A 6970-nucleotide genomic window follows, 5' to 3' on the forward strand; every position below is an offset into this window, starting at 1 on the left:
ATGGGGGGGTTTGGGGTTTTTTTTAGGTTTTTTGCAAGGCAAACGGGGTTAAGTGGCTTGCCCAAGGCCACATAGCTAGGTAATTATTAAGTGTCTGAGACCAGATTTGAACCCAGGTACTCCTGACTCCATGGCTGGTGTTTTATCCACTGTGCCACCTAGCCGCCCCTTTTGCCTACTACATCACCTAGCCGCCCCAGATATGGTTTTGAAGGGGCAGAGATTAGACATGTGGTCATAAAGGGCCACACATCTTTCTCAGGAAGAGTCATGCCAAACTAACATTTCTCTCGGTGGAGCTCACCTAGATAATAGCAGCAGATTTCTTGTGGAAAAAATATTTAGACATGAATTAGGAACTGGTTGGGTGGCCAGACTCCAGAGCTCATGAATGGTTGCTTCCACATCATTTTTAAAGGAGGCCCCTTATGGAGTGCCCCAAGAAGCTAGCTTTTCCCTATGCTACTTTATACTTACAAATATGACTGAGATAAAGACACAGAATGGGTGTTTATCAAACCTGCAGATTTTAATAGTTTGGATTTAATAGAAATAAATGTAAAATCTTAGATTTGGGTTCAAAAGAATCAACTTTAGATGTCTTTAGATTGGAGACACAGAGCACACTGTTAAAAAGCTGCTAAATCCTTTTGATTAGAACCAGTCTGACTTCCTCAGTACATTTTAAATGGTCAAAGGAAAGTAGGGTTTTTTGTTGTTTGTGAGTCAGTGATGTTTTTTTTTCATTTTTAATTTTTGTGGGGCAGTGGGATTAAGTGACTTGCCCAAGGTCACACAGCTAGTAAGTATCAAGTGTCTGAGGCCACATTTGAACTCAAGTCCTTACTCCAGGGCCTATGCTGTATCTACTGTGCCATCTAACTGCCCCTTTATTGTTTTTTTTTGCAAGGCAATGGAGATAAGTGACTTGTCCAAGGTCATACAGCTAGGTAATTATTGTTCGAGGCTGGATTTGAACTCAGGGCCTCCTGACTCCAGGAGGTGCTCTATCCATTGTACCACCTAGCTACCTCTGTATCTGCAAACTTAATTTAGAAAATCTTTGAAAGCGGAAGGGCATTCTAGGAGGCACATGATCATCTGGTTCACTTTTAAATAGAATTTCCTCTGAGCCATGAGTCCCAGGTCCAGAGTGATTTGCTGCTGTGTCCTGCCGGGCCATACAGCATGCCTGAGGACTGAGAGTTCTAATTCTCATTATACAAGTTGCAGTGACCCTAAATAAATAGCTTAGTAATTCTGTTCCTATGGATTCTCATTTTGTAAGATTTAGGATATTTAGGAAGGGGTGGCTTGCATAAAGCACCGTCCCTGGAGTCAGGAGTACCTGGGTTCAAATCCGGTCTCAGACACTTAATAATTACCTAGCCATGTGGCCTTGGGCAAGCCACTTAACCCCGTTTGCCTTGGAAAAAACCTAAAAAAAAAAGACTTCTAGGCTATTTAGGAGCATGCTTAAGAAAATGACTGGAGCTAGCTGAGGTGGGCATGGGCCTGCTTCATGGGACGTGACTGAGACTGTGGATCAGACATGCCACTGGACTTTTTATAGTTAGAAATCACAGCCATAGAACACTTGAGTCGTTTCCAAGCTGGCAGCGATGAAGGACTGTGGAGGGCATTGCCCTTCAGCTGCCTCAGCTGTATGGAGACAGACCAAGGTTACTTGAGGACTGGCAGCTCTGAGGAAACCGTCAGCTTCCACACTTGTACCTGAAAGCCTTTGTTCCCCCCCATTCCTGCACCTTATTATACTGAGGTGACTTCTGGTGAAGATGTTGGGTACTGGAGAAGGACTAACCCAAGGGAACAAGCACTATTCCTGTTCTACATGACTTGCCCAGAGTGTCACCTGCAGAACTGGAACCCAAGTCTTCTGACTCCTGAGACTTCTTTCTGTTCACTTCAAAGGTACACTGAGGGTGCAGCTGGGATGGTTCCCCCCACCCTGACCCGAGGTGGGTTTGGGGAGGTTCTCAGAGTCCTTTGGCCAACACTCCTCCTTTCTGCATGGCTCATGGAAAGCTTACCATCTCCTCAGGTCACCTGGTGCCCTGCTGACTGCCTCTACCCATTTCCTCCACCTCAAGGCAATCCCTTCCTCCAAGCAGCCAGACCTGGACTGTGGCTGAAGACTGCAATCAGTCATTGCTTAGCCCTTTGGCCAGGTCATGATGCTCTGATGACAACCTGCCAGATGTCCTTGGGATCTCTAACTGACCTGCTTTCCCAAACCTAGGGCAGGGCCGGTGCAGACCATATGCCAGTGGGTGATGATGGATGCTGACAAACCAAGTGTCATGGGCTGGTGACACAGCAGAGATGATAGTGACTACAGGGAAAAGTTAAGTACATCATATTGTAAGCTGGGGAATTTATTTTAAACCCTTTCAGATATAAAGAGGGCATATGATTGTCTCCTAATTTGGGGATCTTAAAAATGCCAAGTGTTAAGGATCAATATTTGGAGAAATCTATTAATTAAAGACAAAAGCTAAAGAAAAATAATCCTCTGGTCACACATTGGAAAACCCTTTGACAGTTTATTCAATGACAATCTGAGAATCAGCCCGGTGTGGTGGAGACTTCTAGGTTCCAGTCAACAGTTGTCTCTGTGTGCCAAGTACTACTGATGCAGGGCAATCAAAGAGTCTGCTCTCAGGGAGCTGTATTCAGAAGGTTCCTTGAAGAAGCTGGGAATTGAGCCGAGTAGAAGATGGAGAGATGGTAGAGACAAGGAGGGCGTTCTGTGCCCAGGAGAGAGCCGGTGACAAGTCTTAGGTGTGGGAGACGTCTTGTATAAAGGAAAGCAATGCCAGAGTCACTGGACCGTACATGGAGAGGAGGAGAGTGTAAGGAAGAAGGCTGGAGGGGAGCCAGGGCTTTTAAAAACCAAAGCGATTTGATACCTGGTCTAGAGGCAATAGGAAGTCACGAGCCAATTGAGGAGAGAAGTACCGTGGCAAGACCTGCTCTTTAGAAGATCCCATTCCAACATGAGGTACCTTTTTTGGCCGCTGTGCTAGAGATCAAGGCCTGTCTGAGAGGGTTTATTAGGAAGATAAAATCATGAAGACTTGGCCAAGAATAGGTGTGTGTGATGGGTGAGTGTGAGGAGCTGAGGACCCAAGAAGGATGGTGGCATCCTGGACAGGGAAATTAGGAAGAGGGGAGGATGGGGGGAAAGGGGATGGGTCTAGCTGAGGTCATGTCAAGGGAAATCCAGTTCAAATTCTCTAATAAGACAACTGGAGATGTGAGACTGGAGGACAGATTAAGGACGTTTGAGGATTTTTAGAATAGAGGTCATTGAATCTGAAGCTGCTGCTGCTGATGTTTATGTTTGTTTTCAAAGAAGACCATGAAATCAGGGAGGTGATGTCATGACAAGCACATAAATTGGATTTGAGTTGGGGGTGGGGGTGTTAAGTCACCAGCCTCACTTGCTCCTCCAGAGTCATCTGGGTCCAGAGGCCAGATATGAACCGGGATTGGAAATAACCCTGGGTATGAGGCAGTCAGGGTTAAGTGACTTGCCGACGGTCACATAGGAAGTATCAAGGGATTTGAACTCGGATCCTCCTGACTCCATGGCCAGTGTTCTATCCACTGCACCACCTAACTGCCCTGGGAGCTGATAAAATCACCAAGTGACCCGCTAAAGAGAAAAAAGGCTTCTCCCAGAAGTCAGAGAAACACCCATGGATTGTGGGCCCAGATGAAGCAAGGATTGAGGAGGAGGAGGAGAAAGGTCAGAAGAGCAATGACTAGAAAACCTGGAGAGGAGAGGGTGAGAGACAGACAGCCTCGAAGCTCACAGAGGTCAAAGATGGGAGTGGGGAAGAGGCCACTGGATCTGGCAGTTCAGGGATGCTGGGCAGCTTTGGAAGGGATAATGAAGTAAGAAGCCTTAGAAATGAGGGGGTCAACGGACCCATTGTATGGATTTTCTAGACATTTATCCTTAAAAGGGAGAACAGAGAAAAGACCAGAGCTAGCAGGGATAGTCAGATTAAGTGGGGTTTATGCCTACAGGTTTATCCTTATTTTTAGGTTGGGGGCGACAGGCAGCAGGAAAACATCCTGTGGACAGGAAGGAATTGAAGATGTGAAAGTTGGAGTTGCTGGAGGCGGGGGTACTCTGAGGAGGCCAGAAATGGGATCTTGTAGAGAGGTAGAGGAGGTTATCTTGCTGAAAGGGTCGGGGAGAGAGAACACTCTGGAAAAGATGCTCTGGGGAGTGGGATAGCGGAGGCTGCCAAGAGACCCCTTTAGGAAGAGTCGGAGCAAGGAGGGTCCAGGCAGCAGAGCTGGACCTAGGGCCCCTACAGGTGCCCAGAGGGAGGCCGCAGATGGGCAGGCTGGAGCGAGATCTCCTTGGGGAGGCCACGAGGAGGTCGACTGGGTCCAGATCCCTAAAGTCCAAGGAGCCAGGGGCCCAGGTTGCATGCTTAGCTGTGTGTCCATGGAGAAGTCACCTAACCTCTGCATCTTAGTCCCGGCTATGGGCTCCCCCCCCACCCCCCGGGACTTCCCTTAACAATACTCTGAGCTAAAGCTCTGAGACCTGTTAACTGTTGTTAACCATAATTTCCTTAGGCTAAAAATGAAATAACAGAAGTTAATTTTATAAATGAAGTTTTATTCTCTTGCTGCAACTATGGTGGATGGTGTCATTACAGATACTAACAGATACCAAAGGACAAAGAATCATAAAACTGAGTCAGGTAATGGATGACATAGTTCTGCATTATGATCCTCTCATAGTTGCTTCAAATTCCTGTTGATAAGAATCCCACTTGGGCTGGAGAGGGAATGTTTACAAACGGCCATAGGTTTGCTCTCTCCTTATCCAGATCTCTTATCTTGTGGTTTGTTGACCCAGGTGAAGGACTTGTTGGTGTCACCCCAGAGCTGGCCAGGTAGTGTTTATACAGGCCAAGGCAATTTTCAGATGGAGGAGACAGCCCCTGCCAGGGCAGGGTGAGAGTGACATTTGTACGCACTGAGACAACATTCAGATTTTATAACTGGACGCAGAGAAACCCATTTTTGATCAGAAATAGAGTTAAAGGGGTAGCTAGGTGGCGCAGTGGATAGAGCATTGGCCCTGGAGTCAGGAGTCCCTGAGTTCAAATCCGGCCTCAGACACTTAATAATGACCTAGCTGTGTGGCCTTGGGCAAGCCACTTAACCCCATTGCCTTGCAAAAAACTAAAAAACAAAAAAATAGAATTAGAGTATCCCACTCAGACACTGTCAAATCAACAGGCAGCAGGCATACCCATGTGGCTTATTTACCCTTACTTTGCACACAATTCTAATGAGATGACTTGCTTTACTAGCCTTAAAACACAATAAACCTCAAAGTTAGTATTGCTTCTAGAAAACCGGTTAGTTGCTTTTCCAAACTACTACAGATTAAAAAGCAACCAGTATGGGGAGGGGGGGAGCGAGAGGAGACAGAGAAAGAAAAGCATCAATACGGTGGCAGCCAGAGTCAACTTCAGTGAAGAAGAGAAACAAGGGAACTGATAAAGCCCTAACGCCCCCAAACTAGAGATTTTGTAAGCCATGAGTATAGACAGCCAGCCCTGACTGGAAGGATTACTATAACGACAATTATTATAATTAGTCCTTGAGTCGTAGGAGATAGGTTCAGAAGAGAAGGGTGTAGGGTAGTTTAGAATAATTTCAATTTAAAAACACAAAACAAAACACCTGATAATCCAAAAAGATTATAAGATTTCAAGGGACATTAACAATAAGCTGGTCTGCCCTGGAGAATCTGGAGAGACTGAGGGCCATCTTGGTTAAGTGACTTGTCTAAGATCTCTGGGCCGAGTCTCAGCTAGTAAATGGAACTGAGGTTTGAGTCCAGGACCTCAGCCTGCAAATCCACAGAAGTTCCTCTTTTATTTATTACAAACTTGGTAATATGAACACGGAAAGCACAAGCTGCATACAAAGCCTTAATCTCCACCACAACTGTCTGTCTGCCTGTCCCATCTACCTACCTGTTGGACTGTCTACCCCATCATATCCTTTATTGACATTTTCTCCAACCTTTAGGCCAGACAATCAACAAAACAAGGAACCTGATTGTAATATTGCTGATTTCTGAGGTGTAAATGTTCTCCCTGAAAACTGAACACTGGGCTCTAACTAAGGTGGAAGGGGAGGAGAGAAGGAAAAGAGGAGGGTATGGGGGGAATGGTCTACAGTACATTAGCTTTGGAGTCAGAGGGTCTGATTTGGATCCTGAACTACTTACTGCCTATGTAATCTTAGGCAGGCAGCCTCTTCTCTGGGGGCCTCCGGGGTCTTCATTTGTGAGTGAGGTGAAGAGCGGATTGGACTGGATGAGTTCTGAAGTTCCCTACAGCTCCAGAAGTGGCCAGAATCTGGGTTCACGTGCCACCGCTACACACTCATTTTTGTAATCCTGGACAAGTCCCATAACATTTTGGTGGTGGAGGGCGGGGCGGGGAGAAAGGGAGAGAGAACTTGAACAGGTGTTCTTAGGTTTTCAAGATACAGGTACTATTTCTTCTCAGTTTCACACATGTGTAAGGTCTGTGCTATTTACCAAGGAGGAAATTGGCTCCAGATTAGGTAATTTGCCCAGGTTTTATTTGTGTAGCTGTTTTTTTTCCTCATTTCTCACCCACTCACCCACCCACCCACCCACATAATGTATTTCAACTCTTGAGAAACAGGGACTTGTCCATTTTCAGCCTTTGAACCTCCGCCACTGTACAGGACTTTGGCCATTGCCAACCCTTAGGAAATGATTATTGAGTAATGAATGCTCCCATTTTTCTTTCCCAAGCAGTAAATAAATGGGAGGTCACGAACAGGAAAGATCATAGATCCTGAAGGAATGTCATGGATCATTAGGTCCAGTTTTACAGATGAGGAAACCGAAAGGTACCAGGATTTGTCCAGG

The sequence above is a fragment of the Macrotis lagotis genome, chromosome 7 (assembly GCF_037893015.1).
Source record: "Macrotis lagotis isolate mMagLag1 chromosome 7, bilby.v1.9.chrom.fasta, whole genome shotgun sequence".
Lineage (NCBI taxonomy): Eukaryota > Metazoa > Chordata > Mammalia > Peramelemorphia > Peramelidae > Macrotis > Macrotis lagotis.